Raw genomic sequence first — 25,666 nt, 5'->3', positions numbered from 1 at the left:
GAAATAATCAAAGCATGACTAGGCAAAAATGTCCACAGTTACTGTGATTATTTAGCATTTTTCTGGTGGTCTCATCCATTGCATTTAAGCAAGAGAAAGAAATAAGAGGTATTTTGAGTTGGAGAGGAGGTGGTTTAATTACTATGGATTATATATGATATGATATGATGTATATACCTGAAAAACATGAGAATAAACTGGAAATCAGAACCCGAATTCAGTAAGCTGCCCAGGCACATTACTATACAAAAATCAACACTCTGTCCTACACGAACAACAACCAAATTAAAGTTAGAACAAAAAAAAAGAGCCCACATAAATATTAATATAAAGAGAGTATAGAAGAAATATACTAGTTTATATGAATAAACTTAATGAAACATACAAAATGTAGATGAAGAAAACATTAAACTGCTATATGGAAACATGAAAAAATGCACACCCTGTTTTACGATAGAAAGGATCTATAACATATGTTAATTCATTTAAAAATGTGCAAAAAGGATTTTTTTTTTTTTTTAATTTCAGAGAGAGAATCTCAAGCAAGAGTGTGGAGCCTGACATGGGGCTGGATCCCAACCCTGGGATCATGACCTGAGCCAAAACTAAGAGTCAGAAGCTCAACCGACTGAGCCATCCAGGTACCCCCCAAAAAAGATTTTTTCAAAAGAATGAATTCAAAGTTACATAGAACTTCTTCTAAAGTTTAAATAAAATGTAAATAAGGAAAAATAGCCAGAATGTTAATGAAGGAGAACTGTCCCAATCAGGTATCAGAATATATCTATAGGGACAGTATAGCCCTCAAAAACAAGGCCACAATGAAACACAATGAAACAAAGAAACCGAATTTTACTGAGAGTTGGCATGTGATAAAGAGGATACCGCACATCAGTGGGGAAGATGAATTATCCATGAATGGTACAAACCAACCAAGTAGCTTCCAGGTAAAGACACGTGTTTACCTCTCTGCCTATACCAAATACTTCTTGGATTGATAAGAAATATAAATGTAGAAACAAAGTCCCAAAGCACTGAACTAAAAACATAGGAGGTTTTTCCAAGCCTAGAAGCAAGGAGCACTTTTAGGAATAAAGGAAGAAAGAGAGGTAGGAATGAGGAAAAAAATGGGGTGTCAGGGAAGGAGGAGAGAAGAGGAGAGATTAAGGGCACCTGGGTGGCTCAGTTGGTTGAGCTTCCAACTTTTGATTTCAGCTTGGGTCATGTTCTCCCAGTTTGTGAATTTAAGCCCCGCATTGGGCTCCTCACTGGCAGTGCTGAGCTTGCTTAGGGTTCTCTCTCTCTCTCTGCCCCTCCCCCACTTGCTCACTCTCTCTCAAAATAAATAAACTTTAAAAAAAAAGAAGAGGAGAGATTACATAAAAATCCAAATTTTAGCATCCCCAAACAGTCTTTCAAAAGTCAAAATGCAGCTAGAATCCAACATGGCGGAGAAGTAGGGGGACCCAAAGTTCCCTCGTCCCTAAAACACAGCAGTGTTGAGGCCAGAGGACTTGGAATTCCAAGAGTCTGAGCTGCAGAGTGCCAGAGACATCTCCAGGGACCCATGGGCCCAACCTGGCAGGCTATAGGAGAATGATTGCGAACTGGGAGAGACAAAACTGGTGGTGTAGGCACAGAGGGAAGGGATCCCCTTCTGCACAGGGACAAAGGGAAGAGAAAGAGAGGCTGTAGAATTATAGGATTGTATTTGGACAAGAGAAAAACCATGGACCAGGGATCAGAAAAAAATGGAGAAACATCCAATCTCTAACTGCAGGGCTTTCTCCGAACTGGGGCTGGCTGCACTGTTCGGGCACCTGGAGAGGAGGGGAACCAGCCCCAGCCTCAATAACTTGTTCAGGGGTGCAGTCCACAGTGGGAGAAAGCGATCCCCTCCCTTGAGTGCTGTGGGAAGAAGGTATATAACCGTTTAAAGGACAAAGACTGTCTTGCCTGCCAACCAGAAGCCCTTTATTTGCAGGGCAGAGCGTACTTCCCCCAACCGGGATGCATGGAGCGGGACCCTTGAAGACATCCGGGTTTAAGGTCCAGCCAAGCCCAGGGAGGTGCAGGAGTAGGCGGAGCAGGACAAACCGCCTTGTTCAAGCCCGGGAGCACTGTGAAGAGGCCCTTCATCGGGGGTGGCACTTCCCTGGAACCAGGGTGCACAGAGCGGGACCCCCTTAAGACATCTGAGTTTGAATCCCAGAGGAGTCCCAGGGAGGTGCGGGAGACTATGGAGTGAAAAAACCCCAAAACAGTCCGTCTGGCCTGAACAGGGTGGTTTGGGACACCCGGTTCGGGGAGGAGAGACCGGGGTGTCAATTCCCCCCCCCCATCATCAACAAGATGGGGATTCAAGTTCACCCCTCAGGGGAGGCGGGACCCGCCTACACCAAACCACGCCCCTCCATGCCTGGTAACTGCACATCTACCAAAGATTGACACTGATGCACCAGACAGCTCCTCCTCCAGACCAGTGCTGCCACCGCTTCCAAGGCCACCGCAATTCTGCATTTTCTGATTTAATTCTTGGACAATTCTTATAATATATATGTGTTTTTTTCTTCCTTTTCTCCTTCTTAGTTCTTCCCTTCTCTAGTCTGGTTATTTTGGTTGTTGACTTGTTTAAGCAGACATATTTAATCTATTCTCTTTACACTTGTTCTATATGTCCTTGTTTATTTTCTTCCCTCTCTCTGGATTAAGCCATATAGTTTTTCTGCCCAGTCTTTGTTTGTTTGGTTTTTTTTCCTTTCTTTTTCCCCACCCCTGTCACTTCTCTCTTTGTATGAGATAAAGCCTCTTCCACCACCACTGTGCCCCCCCCCCTTTTTCTAATATTTTTTTCCCCAGGGCTACTTCAACAAACAAACCAAAGCACAACTGGTGGAGGGTCCAAAACATTACAAGGAGTTGGGAGATAAAGCAACCAGAGTCACAACAGAGAGCATGTAACACACTCCAAAAAACACTTCCTGAAAGGCCAGGTTCTGGACAGTGTATGACCCCTCTTTAATATAGTGGTGCTTGCAGGTACAGGACACATAACAAGCTTTTAAAACACATGAAGGAAGGGGACTTTGTGAGTGGAAGGTTGCAAAGACTACAAAGGACTAGAGACATCACCACAAGCATGAAACTTACAGATAACACAATGACTCTGAATCCATATCTTTCAATAATAACGTTGAATGTAAATGGGCTAAATGCTCTAATCAAAAGACATAGGGTATCAGAATGGATTAAAAAAATAAGATCCATCTATATGCGCCACAATAGACCCATTTTAGGCCTAAGGACACCTTCAGATTGAAAGTGAGGGGATGGAGAACCATCTATCATGCTACTGGAAGTCAAAAGAAAGCTGGCGTAGCCATACTTATATCAGACAAACTAGATTTTAAATTAAAGACTGTAACAAGAGATGAAGAAAGGCATTATATAATAATTATGGGTTCTATCCATCAAGAAGAGCTCAATTGTAAATGTTTATGCACCCAATTTGAAAGCACCCATATATATAAAACAGTGAATCACAAACGTAAGCAATCTTACTGATAAGAATACAGCAACTGCAGGCGACTTTAATACTCCATTTATAACAATGCACAGATCATCTAGGCAGAAAATCAATAAAGAAACAAGAGCCCTGAATGATACACTGGACCAGATGGATTTGACAGGTATATTCAGAACTTTTCATCCAAAAGCAGCAGAATACACATTTTTCTCAAGTACACATGGAACATTCTCCAAGATAGATCACATACTGGGTCACAAAACAGCCTTCAATAAATATAAAAGAATTGAGATCATACCATGCACATTTTCAGATCACAATGCCATGAAACTTGAAATCAACCACAAAAAAAAAAAAAAAGGAAAACCTCCAAATGCATGTAGGTTTAATAACATCTTACTAAAGAATGAATGGGTCAACCAGGCAATTAAAGAAGAAAGTAAAAAATATATGAAAGCAAATGAAAATGAAAACACAACAGTCCAAACATTTTGGGATGCAACAAAGGCAGTCCTAAGAGGAAAATACATTGCAGTCCAGGCCTATCTCAAGAAACAAGAAAAATCTCAAATACAAAAGAATTTGAGACAGCTAAAAGAACTAGGATCAGAACAGCAAAGAAACTCCAAAGTCAGCAAGAGAAGAGAAATAATAAAGATAAGAGCATAAATAAACAATACAGAATCCTCCCCTACCCCACCAAAAAACAAAACAAAACAAAACAAAAAACAGTAGACAGATCAATGAAACTAAGAGCTGGTTGTTTTGAAAAAAAAAAAATTGATAAACCCTTAGCCAGACTTCTCAAAAAGAAAAGAGAGAGGACCCAAATAGATAAAATCATGAATGAAATTGGACTTTATCACAACCAACCCCTCAGAAATACAAACAATTATCAGAGAATACTATTAAAAATTGTATGCTAACAAACTGAACCACCTGGAAGAAATGGACAAATTCCTAGACACCCACACGCTACCAAAACTCGAAAGGGAAGAAATAGAAATTTTGAATAGACCCGTAACTAGTGAGGAAATTGAATCAGTTATCAAAAATCTCCCAACAAATAAGAGTCCAGGACCAGATGGCTTCCCAGGGGAGTTCTACCAGACATTTAAAGCAGAGTTAATACTTATCCTTCTCAAGCTGTTCCAAAAAATAGAAACAGAAGGAAAGCTTCTGGACTCATTCTATGAGCCAGCATTACCTTGATTCCCAAACCAGACAGAGACCCCCACAAAAAAGGAGAATTACAGGCCAATATCCCTGATGAACATGGATGTAAAAATTCTCAACAAGATATTAGCCAATCAAATTCAACAGTATACAAAAAGAATTATTCACCGTGATCAAGTGGGATTCATTCCTGGGCTGCAGGTATGGATCAATATGCACAAACTAATCAATGTGATACATCACATTAATAAAAGAAAGAATAAGAACCATATGATCCTGTCAATAGATGCAGAAAAAGCATTTGACAAAATACAGCATCCTTTCTTAACAAAAACCCTTAAGAAAGTCAGGATAGAAGGAATATACCTAAACATCATAAAAGCCATATATGAAAAGTCCACAGCTAATATCATCCTCAATGGGGAAAAACTGAGAGCTTTCCCCCTGAGATCAGGAACATGACAAGGATGTCCACTCTCACCACTGTTGTTTAACATGGTGTTGGAAGTCCTCACCTCAGAAATCAGAGAACAAAATAAAATCAAAATTGGCAAAGAAGGAGTAAAACTTACACTTTTCACAGATGACATGATACTCTACGTGGAAAACCCAAAAAACTCCACCAAAAAAGTACTATAACTGATATATGAGTTCAGCAAAGTCACAGGATACAAAATCAATGCACAGAAATCAGTTGCATTTCTATACACCAATAATGAAGCAACAAAAAGAGAAATCAAGAAATCGATCCCATTTACAATTGCACCAAGAACCATAAAATACCTAGGAATAAACCTAACCAAAGGTACAAAAGATCTGTTTGCTGAAAACTATGGAAAACTTATGAAGGAAATTGAAGAAGACACAAAGAAATGGAAAAACATTCCATGCTCATGGATTGGAAGAATAAATATTGTTAAAATGTCAATACTACCCAAAGCAATCTACACATTCAATTCAATCCCAATCAAAATCTCACTGGCATTCTTCTCAGAGCTAGAACAAACAATGCTAAAATTTTTATGGAACCACAAAAGACCCCGAATAACCAAAGTAATGTTGAAAAACAAAACCAAATCAGGAGGCATCACAATCCCAGACTTTAGCCTCTACTACAAAGCTGTAATCATCAAGACAGCATGGTATTGGCACAAAAACAGACACATAGACCAATGGAATAGAATAGAGAACCCAGAATTGGACCCACAAATGTATGGCCAACTAATTTTTGACAAAGCAGGAAAGAGTGTCCAGTAGAAAAAAAAAACAGTCTCTTCAGCAAATGGTGCTGGGAGAACTGGACGGCAACATGCAGAAGAATGAAACTAGACCACTTTCTTACACCAAAAATAAACTCAAAATGTATGAAAAACTTAAATGTGAGACAGGAAACCATCAAAACCCTAGAGGAGAAAACAGGCAACAACCTCTTTGACCTCAGCCATAGCAATTTCTTTCTCAACATGTCTCCAAAGGCAAGGGAATTAAAAGCAAAAATGAACTAGTGGGACCTCATCAAGATAAAAAGCTTCTGCACTGCAAAGGAAACAATCAACAAAACTAAAAGGCAACTGACAGAATGGGAGAAGATATTTGCAAATGACATATTGGATAAAGGGTTAGTATCTCAAAATCTATAAATAACTTACCAAACTCAACACCCAAAAAACAAATAATCCAGTGAAGAAATGGGAAGACATGAATTGACAGTTTTCTAAAGAAGACATCCAGATGGCCAACAGACACATGAAAAGATGTTCGACGTCACTCATCATCAGGGAAACACAAATTAAAACCACAATGAGATACCATCTCACACCAGTCAGAGTGGCTAAAATTAACAATTCAGGAGACAACAGATGCTGATGAGGATGTGGAGAAACAAGAACCCTCTTGCACTGCTGGTGGGAACGCAAACTGGTATTTCTACGCTCTGGAAAACAGTGTGGAGGTGCCTCAAAAAATTAAAAATAGATCTACCCTAGGATCCAGCAATAGCACTGCTAGGAATTTACCCAAGGGATACAGGAGTGCTGATGCATAGGGGCACTTGTACCCCAATGTTTATAGCAGCACTTTCAACAATAGCCAAATTATGGAAGGAGCCTAAATGTCCATCAACTGACGAATGGATAAAGAAGATGTGGTTTATATAGACAATGGAATACTACTTGGCAACGAGAAAGAATGAAATCCTGATATTTGCAGCAATGTGGATGGAACTGGAGGGTATTATGCTAAGCAGAATAAGTCAGTCAGAGAAAGACAAATATTATATGTTTGCACTCATATGTGGATCCTGAGAAACTTAACAGAAGACCATGGGGGAAGGGAAGGATGAAAAAATAGTTACAGAGAAGGAGGGAGGCAAACCATAAGAGACTCTTAAATACAGAGAACAAACTGAGGGTGGGTGAGGGGTGTGGGGGAGAGGGGAAAATGGATAATGGATATTGAGGAGGGCACTTGTTGGGATGAGCACCGGGTGTTGTACGTAAGCGAAGAATCACGGGAATCTACTCCCAAAACCAAAAGCACACTGTATACACTGTATGTTAGCCAACTTGACAATAAATTATATTTAAAAAATAATAAAAATAGTAACAGATTCTAAAAAAAAAAGTCAAAATGCAAATGACGATCTATGAAAAAACTTGCAGCCCATAGCACAAGTAGATTTATTTTCCTTAATGTATAAAGAGATCCCAAAAATCAAGATGGAGAGGGGACATGAACAAAAAAGTGAGGAACATCATGAAACGATGTTCAACATCTTTCACAAGAGGAGAAATACAAGTTCACCTGCAGCGAAATTCCCTTTTCTCATTTATGACATTGTAAAGTCAACAAGTTTGCTAAGAGGCTTGGGGAAAATTTGGAGAAGCATGTCTGTTGATGGGTATGCAGATAATTACAGTCCCTATGGAGGGCATGTTGGCTCTCTCCACTGAAACCAAAAAGGTACATGCCATCATAAAACTGATGCCAAAAACTCATGTTTAGATACTTTTATAGATATCCAAAGTGACATGTGTGCAAGGACATTAATTGCAACATTGCCTTTTTAAAAGTTTATTTATTTATTTTGAGAGGAGGGAGGGGCAGAGAGACAATGAGAGAGAGAGAGAGAGAGAGAGAGAGAGAGAGAGAGAGAGAATCCTAAGCAGGCTCCACACTGTCAGCGCAGAGCACGATGCGGGGCTCAAACTCACAAACCATGAGATCATGACCTGAGCGGAAGTCAGAAGCTTAAGCCACTGAGCCACCCAGGTGCCCCAGTGTTGCTTATAATAGTAAAACAACATAAATGCTTATCAGTGGAGGCAGATTCAGTAAAAGGCAGTTAAGCTGCAAGATGAAAGTTTATGCCAGAATTATAAACCAGGGATGTATATAATGATCTAATCGGACCTCGAAGATATATCTCAAGTGACAAAAGCAAGATACAGGACAGTATATGTCATTTGGAAAAAATACACGTGTGAAACATGTACGTCTATGAAAAATGTGGCTGGGAGAATACACAAGAAGCCACTGATAGTGTTTGTTTCTGGGGAAGGAAATCAGACAGGTAGAGATGGGAAACAGTTTCACTCCTCCCTATATAATATTTTGTACTTTTTACATTTTATTCCATGCTACATAATGAGAATATTTATTAATGTAAAAAAATAAAACAAACAAAAAAATTAAATTCAAATTGACGAGGTGGTTTTCTTCTAAATAGGAACGTGGTTGCTGGCGTTAAGTAGAGAATGGAGTGTGTGAACAAGTTAATGCTGCAGCTCTCCTTCAAGCTAGACAAATGTTTTATAAAGACAACACATCTCAAGCTGAGAAGACCCTTTTGTTTACTTGCGTGCGAATTGAAAATGATGCCTTCGATTATCACTCTAACTGTAAACACCATCAGCTGCTCTAAAAATATTTTCCGAGTAAATGCCACTTGTACCTTCTGGCATTTACTCAAAGCATTTTTTAAAGCAGCTGGGAATCTTGTTAGCAAGAATCTGGATTAAGGAGCAATAGAATAAAACAGCAAAGTAGGTAGAGGCTTGAATTCTGGAAATAGCACCAAGGAGAGAAATCAGCTAATAAGAGAGGCTACAATAAATTCTTCCTATGGAACCAACAAATTCTTAATGAGTATCAAAAACGGACAAGACAGTTGCCATCCATTTCAGGGGGTTAATAACGTTTAATTAGTAGTGTTACCTTCAAGGAATATAGGGTAATAATATAGGAATGGAAGTAACTAGAATTTTATCTAAAAGTGCAAGAGAAAATTGCATCACAATTTTAAATATTACAAAAAAAGGTATTTTGGAGAGCAAGGAAGAAGAAACAAATACTAATCTTAAAGGTACAGAAGTTAGATTAAGCAACTCCTGAACCCAAGGTGCCATGGCAAGTCATGCCCAGTGCACCAGGAGAGTGACAGCCCCATTTAAAAATGGACAAGTCAGTCCAGGATTAAGCAGGATGTACACAAAAAAGAAGTAAGTGAGCTGATGACATCTCTGTCTCCCCTTTCAAATAAACACATCTCTATGTCATAAATTATTTTCCACCCTAAAGCCCAACAAACCCAAATGCCACATCATTGTATTCATGAGCCGTCTAAAGAATGAGTTTGTCATGAAAAACTTTTTTCCACTCCTGAAACCCACTGTCCACTGCTCATACTTATTGTCATGCGTGAGCACTCAATCAGATTCTACTTTCTGATTAATGGTCATCCTTTTTCGATTATAAATGTTCAGAGAAAGAGATAGTCTTATGTTTCATTTGAACCAAACAGTGACTCAGCAGATGCCTAAATTTGACTGGTAGAAGACTAAAGAAAATATTAAATTGAACTTTTCTTTTGGAATTTACAGGACCGAAAACAAATCTCCCCATTTACCGAGGACCTTAGGAAAAGTAAAATTCTCCTATCCGAGTACTAACCAGGCCCGACCCTGCTTAGCTTCCGAGATCAGACGATATCAGGCGCGTTCAGGGTGGTATGGCCGTAGACTGGAAAAGTAAAATTCTGAAGATGCACGAAGTAGGTTTGAGATATGGGTCTTTCATGTTTTCCAAACTTCTCTTGATGAATTCGTCAATCTCCAACTCCTATACATTTCAGATGGACTATATTGGTCCTAAAGACAAAAGACCCATTCTGAGAATCTTGAATACCTTAAGTATGTTGCACTATGCTAACTGCTTCTAGACATTAGATCACTTCATTCTCAAAATGCCCTTGAAAGCTCAGGGGCTATTGTGTTCCATTTAATCTGTGAGTAAACTGAAGCATGGAGAGTCTATGCCATAGTGTGAACCTTTGTCCTTTTATTTTGGCTATCCAGTGTCTTTCCCTAAGTTCAGGAAAATCTGTTATATGAATTCAAGTGGGAAGTTGGCCTCACGACCCATCACTAAAGACTGAGGAAGTAATGACAGTGGGATCCTTTCTATGAAAGGAACTTGGTGTGGTCACTTAGCTATCTTAAACAGAAAAAAAAATTAAAATGTTATTTCATTCTTAAATAACCACAATTACTTCCCAATGGGTATACTTTCAAGTGTCCTGTTAGGCATGAAACGACTTCTGGATGCTTGGAATTGGATTGGACAGGGACACGTTCATTGCCTGCTTGTTAACATCCATGATTACACTCCCTCCCCCCCACCAACTATGACGTCATCAAGAGCAATGCTGCATGTGCTAATGCTGAAAAGTAGTACCTTAAATTAGTAGTTTGTAGGGTGTCCAGCAGTCAAGTCCCCTTGACTTTTTAAACTATCCTTCAGCACCTCTGTGAATTGGATTCTGTGCCCCTGGACACCTCAGTGCACACCTTGGGAACCATGGATCCAGGGGAAAGAAATCCAGGCAGACAACAGTCAGTGCAAATGCCCTGAGGAAGCCAGAGTGGCTAGAGTAGTAATAAGTTAGCGTGAATCCGTGCAGTGACTTGGATTTTCATTCCAAGTGGAAGGATTTTGAGACAAGGAGTGAATGGTCTGATGATGATGATTATAATTATTATCAAATAAAAATTTATTTCAGTTATTCTTTACTATATAATTTCGTAGTATAAAGCTCACTCTTTTTGGGGTAAAATTCTTTGAATGTTGACAAACATATACAGTCACATAACACCACCACAATCAAGGTGTAAAATTGCTCGATCTAACCCTAAATTCCACCATCTCTCTGCAAGCCAGCTCCTCTCCCCTGTTTCCAGTCTGTGGCAACCAGTGATCTAATTTCTGTCGTTATAGTATTATCTTTCCCAGAATATAAAAATACAATGTATAATAAATATGTAACAATAAAATAATATAAAGCAAATGGAATCATACATTATGTAACCTTGTGAGCCTGACTTCTTTCACTTTGCATAATACATTCTGGGTTCCTCCATGCCATTCCATGTATCAATAGATGGCTGTATTTTTATATCCAGCTCCTGAATGTGCCAAATTTGTTTTTCCATTTCTCAGTGGAAGGATACTGGGTTGTTTCCAGCTATAGCAATTATTAATAAAGCTGCTATAAAATGTGCATAATTCACAGTGGATCATAGACTTAAAAGTAAAATCAAAAGCTACAAAACTTCTAGGAAAAATCTTTGTGACCTCGAGTTAGTCAAAGATTTATCATATCTATAATACAAAAAGACATGATACATAAAGGAGCAAATGGATACATTGGACTTCATCAAAATTTAAAACTGCTCTGTGAAGGGCACTTCTAAGAAAATAAAAAGACAAGCCACAAGTGAGGAGAAAAGATTTGTAAATCACAGATCTGATAAAAACTTATATTTAGACTAGGATATAAGAGAGTTTTTTATACTCTCAAATGTCAGTAATAATAAAGCAACCCAATTTTCAAATGGACAAAAGATTTAAAATAGACGCTTGATCAAAGAAAATATTCAATGGCAAATAAGCATCAGAAAAGATGTTCAAGATCATTAGTCATTTGGGAAATAGAACTTCAAGCCACAATGAGATGCCACCACAGACTTATTTGAATGGAAAACAGAACAAGACAAAACCTAAAAATAAGGCTAGTGAGAAAGTGGAGAATCAGAACTGTCATACATTGTTGGTCAGAATGCAAAATGGTACAGCCACTTTCAAAAACAGCTCAGCAGTTTCTTTTTTATTATGATTATGGTTATTAGTATAGCTTGCTTTTACTGAGCTCTTACTATGCTTGACATACTGTGCTAAGTTCTTATATATTATCTTTGTTTCTGTTCATGAAAGCCCTCTCCTCTCTTTTTGAGGGGGGAACAGTTTCTTATCACGTTAAAAATACACAACTACTTAGTCATGTTAAATGGAAATCATGTTCACACAAAAACCATGCTGCATTTAAACACCCTCACTCTGGACTAGAGTGAAGGCAGGTGGGGTCAAGGAAGGAAGCAGGAAGATGGAATGCGGGAGTGGGGAGGGTGAGTGCAGGGACCCAGATGAGAGATGATGGTGCTCAGATCCCAGGGCGAACAGTAAATGGGGAAAAAAAGAGGCCACATTCCAGGTATATTTCAAATATGGAACCAGGAGCAGTTTCCAATGGATTGAAGATGAGATAGGAGGAAAGAAGTGGAAGGGACAGAGAACCCAGAACCAACCAGATGATGACCAGGGGGGAGCTGGACGAGGACAGGAAGAGCTGCTCAGTTTGGGGCAAATTGAGCTGAATTTTCTCTCAGATGTCCACTGGAGATGTTGGGTAGGCAACTAGATATGCCCTGGGGTTCAGGGAAGAGGTGGTGACATAAATTTGGGAGAGCATCAGAGAGAGAACACTGAAAGCCCGGAGAGCAGGTGAGATTACTAAGAGAATGAGTGCAGATGGGGTAAGAAGAAGAGGGAGGACCGAGCCCAGGGCTCTCCAGCGCTAAGAGGTCTCCCCGCCATCGCTCATGACACCCATGTCCAAGGCATCTGGGGGAGCATCTGCTGCTCTGGTGGCAACCAGTGTCCATGATAGCAGCCCTCCAGTAGACGCTCCTGGAGTGGGACCTACATCGTGGTTCTGGCCACCTCGTTTCCTTGTTCTTGCCTGTTTTCATCTCCCTGAGTTTCCAGCCTTCCCTTCTGTTAGCCTTCTAATGAATTACTTCACTAGACACTGGCCTAAGGAAGCCAGAGTGTCAGTTGTTGCTTATGACCAAGAACCCAAGGCAAAGCCAAGTAATTCAGCCAAGTTTACGTGGTTGGTAAAGACTAGAGCGAATTGTGTCTGTCACCGAAGGAAATGCAGAGGGCGCTTTTTGAGCAATGGAAACTTGATCAAGGCAAAAGGGCACAAAGTGACCCCAAAGCCCCGGCTGAATACAGACAGGCCCTTCAGGCGACCCACCTCAAAATATCCATAGGCCCTAACTAAGAAATGGGTTACTTACAACCAAAAAAGGCAAAATTCCATAAGCCCCCATGTCCCCAGACCTCCTCACCTTCCCTGGTTAAGTTAAATATAGCTCCCACTCACTGCCTTGTGTAGACTGTCCTTCCTCTCCTGTCCTGCCTGTTGCTCCCCAGAGGTGTATTCAGCAAACTTCCATCCCCTTTGTTCTGTGTCAGGTGAATTCTTTCACCACCAGTGCTACTGGCTTCCCCTAAATGGTCGCCCCACATTTGGGGGCCCCCTCTACTTGACTACTTGGAGAGATGCCACGGAAAGACTTGCTTTTGATTGACCACTAGATGTGGCCTTATGTCACACATAGATCCCCTTAATTGTAAATGCCTAGATTTTATAATAAAATTCCCAGAATATATGTTTATTTTTGCAGCCTAATGTCACTCTTCTAAAACTTCAGCATAAATACACTAACTTGGCTTCAAAGAGATGACAACATGAACTGAAATATGACCGAAGTTCTCTAGGCATATCTGTAGTCTCAAATTATTTTACAGCGAGGGCTAGTCTCTAAGAGAGCGTGGGACTTGGGGCGCCTGGGTGGCTCAGTCGGCTAAGCATCAGACTTTGGCTCAGGTCATGATCTCCCTGTTCCTGAGTGTGAGCCCCTCACGGGGCTCCGTGCTGTCAGCTCAGAGCCTGGAGCCTGCTTCGGATTCCGTGTCTCTCTCTCTCTCTCTCTCTCTCTCTCTCTCTCTCCCTGCCCCACCCCCACTTGCTTGTTTGGGAGCTCTCTCTCAAAAATAAATAAACATTAAAAAAAGTTACAAAAATAATAAAATAGCACGGGACTTAACAGAAATTCACATAAAGCACCCGGTTTGTGGCTTTTTACAGTTGCAGGAATGTAGGAATTTGCAACCTAATAGGATTTTATCCCAGATGTATCTGTCCTATTGACACAGTGGCAGAATAATGAAGAGGGAAAAGAAAGAAACCCTACTTGCCTGTTAAAATAATTGAAATGTGGTTCTGAAAAGTTAGTTATCTTTCCTCTTTTATGTAGGAAGCTTCTTTATTGCTCCTGAAATGTCTTATCAGAAAATCTGAAAAGAGAAAAAGAAGTCCCTGTACCTCTATTGCTCCCTTTGGTTATTAAAACATAAATTCTATTTTAAAAAATAAATACGTGTCCACATGTGCCCTGCAGAGGCTCATGTACGGTTCCTTTGTACACCCTTTCTCCAAATCCACGTGAAATCCCTAAGGACATCTCAGGCACCTCCTTTTAGAATCCAGAACAGTGGGGATGTTTGATCCACAGCACACAATCGCTCTGCGGCACATCAACAACCTTCACCTTACACTGGATGGACAATTCTGCGAAGCTCGTGTGTTTTGTTGACAATGCGCGCTTTCGATTATGGTTGCTTTTTCTTGCTTCCAAAAAGAAGGCATTTATGTTCACTCATTGAGATGCACTTCCCATGTTAGAGACCGCAGGATAAGTGGACCTTTCTATTTGTTAAAAGAGAGAGAGAAAGAAAGAAAGAAAAAAAGGAAAAGAAAGATAACCTCCAATCTGGGAACCACTTCCCTCTCTTGTGGGTAAGATACTGCTCTAGGGAACTGATTTTGTTAGAGTTAGAGGCCTCTCTACAGGAGCAGAGATTTTTCATAAATACAGGCCTTTTGCTCTCTTGGGTTCTTCAGTAAAGAGGAAAATGGTTTAACTGATAGGACACATTTAAATTTAAGTCTTTCTAATCCAGATTCGAAGGATCCCAATGTTCCCTTGGCTGGAAATGAAACAGACTGGCACAGGGGCATCTTTCCTGGACCCACAGAACTTCCTTAGGTGGTTTAACTGGACTATGTTTTGGAAGAGACTCAAAGGCCAAATACATATCTGTTTGCAATGCTAACACGCTAAACAATGCTAGTCTTTGCAAGGTTCTTTCACAAGCACACAAACCCTCTCTTTAAACAGGTAAAACCTGGGCACCTGGGTGGCTCAGTCGGTTAAGCCTCCGACTTCGGCTCAGGTCACGATCTCGAGGTCTATGAGTTTGAGCCCCGCGTCGGGCTCTGGGCTTATGGCTCAGAGCCTGGAGTCTGCTTCGGATTCTGTGTCTCCCTCTCTCTCTGCCCCTCCCCCGTTCATGCTCTGTCTCTCTCTGTCCCAAAAATAAATAAACGTTAAAAAAAAATAAACGGGTAAAACCCTTTAATATGAGCTACACACTAGAGACATGCAGCTTGGAAGCCTATAGGCAGATCCTGTTCAGGACGCTGGGATGGCAAAGACGGAGAAGCCCTGTGCTCAGGAACCTTTAACTCACAGGGGACTCTGGCGAGTGAGCAAATATTTTTATAAGGCAGAGTGAAATAAGCAATATATCAAAGGTTAGTGTAAGTCATTCCAGAGGAAGGAGGATGTCAATCTTATAGGAGCATTGTGAAAGTTGGCAGGAGGAAAGCCTTCATGTCACGTCCGGACATGAGCGGGGAGGCTTACAGTGCTATGTACTGACTTCTATATTCATTCATTCCCCTACTCACTCATCTGACAAATGTTCACTCAGTGCCTACAATGGACCAGGCACTATTATACACACTGGGGCTACGGTGATAACCAAGATGAAGCACAGACTTCATGGCTTACATTCCAGTGAAAGGGGAAGCAGTAAGAGAGCAGCCATGGTTTCCGCCAGTGGGTTTCTCTAGAAAGTAAAGCAGGCAAGGGGATGAGGAGCACGTTCTGGGAACCCAGCGGGCATCTCGGAGGAAGTAACATTTGGGAAGGGGACTAGATAATGAGAGGAGGCCAATCTCCTTACTAGGAAGTTGGGTTTTATGCCACATAAAATGGAAAACACTTGAGGGTTTTCCATACGATGGACCATAGAATGACATGAATGGATTCATTTTTAGGCACCTGGGTGGCTCAGTCGGTTAAGCATCCGGCTTCGGCTCAGGTCATGATCTTGTGGTTCATGAGTTCAAGCCCCACGTCAGGCTCTGTGCTGATAACTCAGAGCCTCGAGCCTGCTTTGGATTCTGTGTCTCTCCCTCTCTCTCCACCTCCCCTGCTTGTTCTTTGTCTCTCTCTATCTCTCAAGAATAAATAAACTTAAACAAAAATTTTTTTCAAGATTTTTTTAAAAGTCTGCTCCGGCAGACTGACTACAGGGAGGAAAGAGGAGGACCCTGTAGGAAGATGGGAAGGCACCAGTACAGCCCAGGCCGGAGATGCTGCGTTTGGTCCAAGACTGATAGGGGGACGTGAGAAGAGGGTCAGATCTGGGGAGATGCTCTGCAGAGAGCAGACAGTCACAACTTGCTCAGGAACTGGCTGTGGAGAGTCAAAGCTGAAAAGGACAGGAGGGTGGCTTCTGCACTGTAGAGTCGAGCAAATGGAAGGTGTCTTTGACTAGAGTATGGGAGATGGAGGAAAAGCAGGTAGAGAGTGAGTCCATCAAGAGTCGGCAATGCCTATTAGACAATAAGCCTCCACTCCGAAAACTCAACCACACACACTATCTTATGCTAAGATACATTTACCTAAAACTTTGAGAACTTTACGTTTACCTAAAACTTTGAGAACTAGCGAATGGGGAGGAAGTGTTTGGGGCTGAGAAAACAATCCCCTCATATGGGACAGGTGTGGCATAGGGGCTGCAAATAATATCACTCATAAACCAAATGTGCTGAAGACAAGAGGTCAATGGGGTAGAGGAAGATCGGGCAGAGCCAGATGGCAGACCTTCAGCACTGGTCTCTGTTTTGAAGACAGTGGACCCACCAGACATTTTGGGGTTCGAAGAGTGGCCTCTATCAGATTCTGAACAATATCAGTGTCAGGATAGCACACATGCCCAAAGTGTAAACAGATGAATTGGGGAAGGGGGCCACTGGAGCCAAAAAGTTTTGCAGTGGCTCCGGAGAGCTGTAGCTAAAGGGGCAGAGCCGAGCAGAGGTCTTCTAGATGGAAAGGAAAGGAAAACGGCTTCCCAAAGAAGATTCTGCCCCTTGGTAAACACCCAACACAACAGAAATGCCTGTATGATTCCACCAAAAGATACAGTCGTGAGTTGAAAATAAACTGTGGTATATTAAACAATGGAACACCCCATAGCAATCAAATGAGCAAACCGCTATGCACACTAACACTTTAAAGAGTCGATTCAACATAATGTTGAGAGAAGAAAGCCAGACGCCAGGGAGTGCTTGCTATGCGACTCCACCTGGGTAAAACTCAAAAACCAATCTGTGGGGTTAGAAGTCCAGGCAGTGGTGGCGCTTGGGACAAGGATAGTAGCTAGGAGAGCGGATGTGGTGTTTTCCGGGGTGACTGTTAGCATTCCGTTAACTGACTGTTGCTCGATCTGGGAGCTGGTCAAACAGGTGTGTTCACTAACCCTACTTGTATTCCACACCATGTGCCAGAGATTCTAAACTGTGCCAGTGAGATATGAGCACAGCATGATGGTTTTCTGTATCTGGGTAAAAATGTTATATTAAATCAGTAAACTCAAGGATGATTCAATTGGCTGAATGTGGATTTTTCCTCTCAAGGGAGAGGGCCGGTGTGCAGAACTTCATCTAGATCCACGGGCATCATTCTTGCTCCCCACTTCCTTAGGGGCTCTGAGGGCTGGGCAGGTGGTCCGCTGGGCCGGGGAGCTGGGAAGCCTGGAAGAAGGCTCCTCAGTAGAGTTTGAACTTGAGGAAGAGGTACCAGGAAGTACCAGTAGTCACCAGTCCTCAGGTTTTTATAAAACCCTCATAAACATGTAAATTGATTAAGAAACATGGAATTAACATTTCTTCTCTGTGAATTGGGCCAACCCTGTTTCACACCAGCGAATCCAGCACCCATCCCACAGAGGCAAGGCCTTCCTGGGCCTGGACTCATCAATACTTCCGCACCCCCCCACCCCCATTTATTTTTCCAAGATTACACTCAATCTCCAGCAAGTATGCTTACAATTTCCTCCAAAGACTCCAATGGAATAGAAGACCCCTTGATTGCATCAAATTCTAGTGTTTCCTTCAAGGGTCAGGATTTGATAGCAACAGACCCTTCTTCCCCCTGCCTACCCAAGCTCTTAGCTCACTATTATCTAAGTGAGTACACACATGATAAGCTAAGTGTGTGCACTAAGAATGCACACACATAATAAGCTCACAGATTTGATCCCCCTCAGTCCTGAAATTCAGGCTATGGCCTGAGCCCCTGTTTCTTCCCCAGCACGAAGACAATGGCCTCCCAAGCTGCTAGCCGTGACTGACCCAGAGCAGGGTGGTAGGTGCGACGTGCCCCAAGTTCAGGCGACAGGGTGCATTACCTATAGAGTCTTTGAGAATAATACTGACATCGACTGAGAGCCCATCTGCTTTCATTCATTCCCATGTGCCTAAACACACACTTCAAAACACTTTACTGGCTTTGAAGTCTAAACACTGTCAGCCAAGTCATACGCTTCCTCCAAACAATCTTTCTTGGTCTAAGTTCTACACACTTACTGCAGCTTTTGTTGGGTTTTGGTCATATACCTGTAAACTTCAAACAGCACACACTGTTTTCATTATTATTACTTCTCCTTGAACAAACGTGATATTCCGCTTGGACATTAATTCAAAGAAGTCCAGTGTTAACTTCAGCCGCTCTCACACAAGTGTTGTCTCACACGCAGCTGCTGTGAGCTTAAGTTCACGATTCTAAAGAAGTCTAGGGGATTCCTCTGGCTTCCTGCTTTGAGCACAGGCCTTAAACCCAGCTCCTGCAACACTACACATGCCTGCCCCAAAGCGGAAGGGTCAAAAATAAAAACAAGGACAGCACATTGATGGGAAAGATGAGAAACAGAATTTGAGTTATTTCACGGCTGTCACTTGATGTAACTACCTGGAATTTTTACTTGCGTTTGAAAGTTAAAACAAGTGAAACCGTGCACAAAGTGCAAGGTGTAATCATTTTGTTTGATAAGGGTGAATTTTAGTTCATGGGCGGAATATTTTACTGGCTTTGAAGTCTGTTTTTAAAATTAAACTTCATGGGGCCCCTGGGTGGCTGTCGGTTAAGCGTCCGACTTCAACTCGGGTCATGATCTTGCGTTCATCAGTTCGAGCCCTGCGTCAGGCTCTGTGCTGACAGTCCAGAGCCTGGAGCCTGCTGCAGATTCTGTGTCTCCCTCTCTCTCTGCCCTTTCCTCCACTCACATTCTGTCTTCCTCTCTCTTAAAAATACATAAAAACATTAAAACATTTTTTTTAATTAAATTAAATTTTATTTTCTTCTTTGAATTGTTGTTTTAAAAACTAAAGACTAAATCTAGACATAATAAATCAGAATAAATCTAAAGAATAATTATTTTCATGATTATTACAAATATCATTGAAAACAATCGTACTGTATAGCTGAGGGGACATGTTTAAAATGATTTGTTCCAGGTCCAAATACTCTAGGTATGTCACTGGCAATAAGGTAAAAAAGGTTCCCATTGTTCTTTTGGGAGTAAAGGAAGTTGAAAAATCATCCAGTTGTTTTTTTTTAAGTTTATTTATTTATTTTGAGAGAGAGAGAGAGAGCAGAGGAGGGGCAGAGAAAGACAGAGACAGAGTCCCAAGCAGGCTCAGCACTGTCAGTGGGGAGCCCAACACAGGACTTGAACTCAAGAACTGAACCATGAGATCATGACCTGAGCTGAAATTAAGAGTCAGATGCTTAACCAACTCAGCTACCCAGGTGTCCCCAACTTTTTAAAATATTTTATTTTTATGTAATCTCCACACCCAACTTGGGGCTCGAACTCATAACCCCGAGATCAAGCGTTGCCTACACAACCAACTCAACCAGCCGGGTGCACCAAGAAATCAACCAATTAAAAGACAAAACAAAACTAGGGCTCCTGGGTGGCTCAGTCGGTTAAGCGCCCGACTTCGGCTCAGGTCATGATCTCACAGTTTGTGGGTTTGAGCCCTGTGTGAGGCTCTGTGCTGACAGCTCAGAGCCTGGAGCCTGCTTTGGATTCTGTGTCTCCCTCTCTCTCTGCCCTTCCTCTGCTCTCTCTCTCTCTCTCTCAAAAATAAATAAACACTTAAAATATTTTAAAAAAACAAAACCAAATCAAAACAGATGAATGTATGTTAGATGGACAGTCTTTTGTTTTATGACTTTTAGAATCTACTTGAGCTTTGATCAGTGACCTGACCAAAGCAGGCCACTTACTGGAGGTAAATGTGTGTGTGTATTTATGTGCATTATGTGTATACACAAATGCATCTTCATTGTGTCATCTGTCATGCTTGTGTGAACATAGATAGGATGAAGGTAAGCAGCTCAGTACCCCCACTCTGCAGAGGCAAGAACAGTGACCAGAAGTCAGAAAACCCAGAGTTCTGGTCCCGACACACCACCATACCTACTGGTTATATGACCTTGAGCAAGTCACTTAAAAAAGAGTATGGCTCAGTTTAATGATTGTCAGGTCAACAACCCTTTAAGTTGTGAATTATATAATTGGGTCCTAAAGAGATGTGATATCCTCCCCAAGTTGCATCAAATCTAGAATCAGCTATTCTAATTCCATGCTCTAAAATTATTATCGGTCCATAGCAGCAGCCCCCAGAAGCAAAAGCAGTAAAATCAATTTGGAAGAAAATCTTCCCCCACTGGTAGGGGGTTAGACAGTGAAGCAGAGAGAAGAAAGAAATACGGGGTAGGTTGGTTGATAAGCAGGTTATTGCCATGGGCAACTGGGACTCAATCTTGCCAGGGACCTCAGCCATGCTGGGACGTTGTATAATATGCCTTGGAGCTGTCTCTACTGAGGGGCAAGGAGCTGGGGTACTTATTCTCCTCCATTCCATCACTGGCTAAGACCCACATAGGCAAGCATTAAGTACCCGGGTCTTACAGCCTGATCTTTGGGTAGGCTGAGAAAACTCATAGGCAGAGAGTTATAAGTGATTGCAGTAAGAGGCCATCAGAGGGCATGAAGATATGCTATTCCAAAGCTAAACAATAATGTGTAATGTCAACTTGAGTTTGAAGTGTTCCTAGCATTCATAACCCAGCTGTAAGTCTGTGTAATAAAATAAAGATGGTCACACATTTTTGTTACTCTTCCCATTAGGAAATCAAGTCTCTTTTCCCTTCTTTTGAATCTGGGCTGCCCTCAGTGACTCACTTAACCAATAGAATGTGATGGGATTGATATTCTGAAACTTATGAGCTAAGCTTCCACTTATGAATGCTTATGGGTACCACTCATGCTATTAGAGTACTCTAGAAACTAAATGACCACGGAAGAAATACAACTATCCAGAGATCATCTTTCAGGATATACCATACATAGGTGCTCCATTCCAGATTCCCAGTAAGGCTCAGACTTCCAGGCATCCCAGCCATGATGTTAGATGCACGAGTAAAGTCATCTTGGACTGTCTTGGCAAGCCCTTTTGGTACCAATAGGTGACTTCAGTCAATGCCACATGGAACAGAAGAACCACCCAGACAAACCTGAAGTTTGGACCTAACAAATTGTCAGATTTGAAAGTTAATTGTTCTAAACCATCAAGATTGAAGACTGTTTCTTAAATAGAAATAAATCATTAGAGCCATCTAAACTGCGGGGGTGCCTGGCTGGCTCAGCCAATAGAGCATCTGACTCTTGATCCCAGGGTCATGAGTTCAAGCCTCACCTTGGGTATGGAGCCTACTTAAAAACAAAAAAACAAAAAAACAAAAAACATCTAAACTGTGAATCTGGTGGCATGCTAGTGTCTGTCATTCGGGGCTGCATAGCAGTAGCACATTCATTTACGGTGAATCAACTTCAGAAAGCTCCTTTCCAGCCCCAATTCCATTCATTATTATCTGAGAACATGGAGAGGTTGTAGCGCAATTTTTCCTGCTTTTGAAAACGGTTCGCGTTAGCCCCAACTGTGTCCCTCAGCTCCTATTTGGGAGAGTTAACGTATGGTACTTTTTTCCCTGTTGTGAAGCTTCGGGTTGGGTTTTTTATTTGACAAACTGGCCTCTGAAGAGTCAGTTTCATATTTCCTTTCTGTGACTCATTTAATAAAACATGACAAAGGAGTACTCAGATGTTTTGCCTGCTCTCATTTACCTATTGCTTCCTGACTTGTGACTCATGTGACATCACGTATAAATATAACAAAACTTGCTATTAGTTGGCATTCAGTGGACGTGAACATTAGGAAAAAGGTGCCTCATGCCTGAATCCACTCAAATGAGTAAAATGAGGTTTTCTTTTCACTTTCTCAGATTTTGGATAATTTTTGATTTGTAGACAAAAGCCCATCCTTGGGAGTTCAGATAGCTTCCCATTCATTATCCACAACTCTTGCTACACCTGAGGTGAAGGGAAAAAAATAACAACAACAACAACATTGCTTCTCCCCTTCCACAGATTCATCTCCACCTTGGAACCACAAGGAGAGACATTATACTATGTGGCAGTCCTGAGTTTCCAGAAGGTTCAGTAACTCACTCCAGCTAATACATAAGTGACAAGACCAGGTACCGAATCCACAGCCCCCTGACTCTAACGTTCAGGCCTTTATCACTACACTATTATGTCTCAAACCCAGAAGAAAGATTGAGCACCAGGATTTGAGGGGAGTTTTCTTCACTAGCATGTTGGAGAATGTAATTCCACATAAATATTTGAAAAAAAATCCCATAACGCATGTTTTTTCTCTCCTCCGAGCGGCAGGATGAGAAACAACCATGCTGTTCTTACCCCAAGGGTAGCATTTCTTATACCATGCTATAAATTTTGGCTTGTTTCCGTGTGTCTCACATTCTTTTTTTTTATTTATTTTTTTAAATTTTTTTTTCAACGTTTTTTATTTATTTTTGGGACAGAGAGAGACAGAGCATGAACGGGGGAGGGGCAGAGAGAGAGGGAGACACAGAATCGGAAACAGGCTCCAGGCTCCGAGCCATCAGCCCAGAGCCTGACGCGGGGCTCGAACTCCCGGACCGCGAGATTGTGACCTGGCTGAAGTCGGACGCTTAACCAACTGCGCCACCCAGGCGCCCCCGTGTGTCTCACATTCTTGTGGCATCTTATCAGTTCATTGTGACATTAATCTTCTTTCATCATCGCATGTGACAGAAGGAGTGGTCCTTGAATGTGTGTGAATGAATGCATGAATCTGTCAATAACTCATTGTTCGTTAGGGCAGAGGGTTGTCAGGAAAGGTAGGTCATGGATTAGCATCCTGGAAGTGGCTAAAGTTGATACCTCCTCATCCCTTGCATAGGGAAACCCCAACCATTTGAAAGTTCAGGAAATACTGACTCAATTTTTACTCCAATTCAATGGTCACTGATTGATGCTTGCTCTGTGCTACTTACATGATCATATGAAGATGGTATAATTAGAGCCACACCCCAGGACTTCTAAATACTGGTGTTCTCCCTGGTCTACTCCTCCTGACCATCTGTGCCCTCTATTTAGTGACCTCATCCAATCCTGTGACTTAAAATGCCATCTCTTTTCTGAAAACTCCCAATATACACTCCTGGCATAGATTCTGAGAATCTTTTCTAGGTTCTTGGCTCTTAACACCCAAAATGTTCCATGGAAGAATGTCCAAATGGCTTACAATGGGAGTATGAAGGAGGGAGAGATTATTTCCAAATCATAGGGGATATAGATCAAAGATAGTTCCATAAAGGGAAACAAGATACTGAAGATAGGATTTTGAAAATCAGGGAACGGGAGATTATGGCACCCCAGTACCAGAAAACCACAGGCCAAGTTAGGCAAATCTAGTGGAAATTCAGGGGATGTGAGTGCAGTAAAGGGGGTGTTGAGAAACAGTGGGGTACAAGGCTGGATAGGTGAATAGGAACAAAATATTAGACAAAGGAGTTTAGAGTTTCTCCAGTGGACCATCAAGACCCACCACAGATTCTGTAGCAAGAAAATGGTTTGACAAAGTTATAACAGATGTCAGGAAGAAAGATGGAGTGAAGAGAAGGTTGTCCTGGGAAGCAGAATGGTCCTGGTGAGAGGGCAGGAGAACTATGGCCAAGCATTGATTCCCATAAAGGAAATCAATGAAGGAATGTTTACGGAAAGCTGAGGTGAAAAAAATGTGGCATGTAAGATGGCTTCTCGGTTGTGAGCCTTGGCCACCAGATGCGTGCTGAAGCCAGTGCTCAAGATATGGGGGCAGCAGGTGTCCTTCAAAAGGAATGCCCTACCAGAGATTACATTTCATGATCTTCATTACAGTTTTTCTCCTTTGTGAGGAAAATCGCTGGTTGTATCTTAATATAGGCTGTGGCAGAAAAATCTTGAATCAGAGCTTCTCAGTTACACTCTCCACACACACATAGTTACAAAATTATAGCATTACATCATCTTGTACATTTCAAATCTTGCTCCTAAGAGGACTGTGTATGGCACTTTTGGAAACCAGGACAACCACCTATGCATCTCTGTAGGATCAGTGAGAGGCCTAGCCCACCAGCCCTGTCTTGCTTTAGCCTTTATTTCTGTGGGTTTTAGCCAGTCATTCTGGGCTACCCTGACTGGCCACCCAGTTTAAAAGTTGAGGAAAGAGGAGTTCTTCCTATCCCAAAGGACCTGAACTCCTTCTGTTGAGTTCTGAGTTTCACCCTACTCACCAGCAATGCATACCGGGAGCGAAAGCAGGTTTTTCTCAAAATCTGTAGAAGGGAAAATTTTAATAAGTCTCCAAGGATTATGCAGCTCTTCCTACTCTCATTAAGCTTTAAAAAATGTTCAAATATTACTTGACCTGTCTACCTAGGTAGACAGTAACAGAAGAAAATCGAGAACATATCTGCACTTCTAGCTACTACAATTAATGGGTGCTGAGGCAGAATATTTTCAAAATCCCAGGGCCTCTGTAAGAAGTAATGTCACTCAGACACTCGGTCCAGAAGACATCAAATCCTGTAGACTTGTGCAGTTCCCCATGGACAGGAAATGACCTCCAGGGACAACTTCATTGGCATCTGAAGCAATTCCCCTTCTTGGGTTCAATGTTATCCAACAGAGAGACTCAAGTCTGTTTCTCAATCCTCTAACCTCTGAGATGGTCCTCTGTCTTTACACTACCATTCTTCCCTTCAGAGATACCCAAGCATCACTATGTTTTTGAGGTGAGACAGGTAGACTGGAATCCACCCCTTCCAGATACTCATTTCTCAATACATAAGGCAAAATATATGGGGCTCTGGAGGGGAAGAAATCAGACTTCTGCACTGTCTTCTGTTACTCCCTATGTAGGCAGAGAGGTCAAGTAATTTCCCCAAGTTTATGACAAATAAATGGCAGAACCGGGATTCAAGCCCTGGTCTGTTTGACTACCATACCAGATTGCCTCACGATTATGACTCTGTCTCTGTGTTCTGAGCACCTAGAACATATCCTAATACAATGTAGAGATGCAATATAAAGTTACCAAATGAACAAAAAAGTGACAGTAAGTCAATGTCCTTGCTTTATTACTTAATGCAGTTCTGCTAAGTGAGTTGACAGTGAATATTTTAAGTGATGCTCCATCAACTGCTCCTG

Source organism: Prionailurus viverrinus, chromosome A3 (genome assembly GCF_022837055.1).
Source record: "Prionailurus viverrinus isolate Anna chromosome A3, UM_Priviv_1.0, whole genome shotgun sequence".
NCBI classification, from domain to species: Eukaryota; Metazoa; Chordata; class Mammalia; order Carnivora; family Felidae; genus Prionailurus; species Prionailurus viverrinus.
This window is presented reverse-complemented; position numbering follows the sequence as displayed.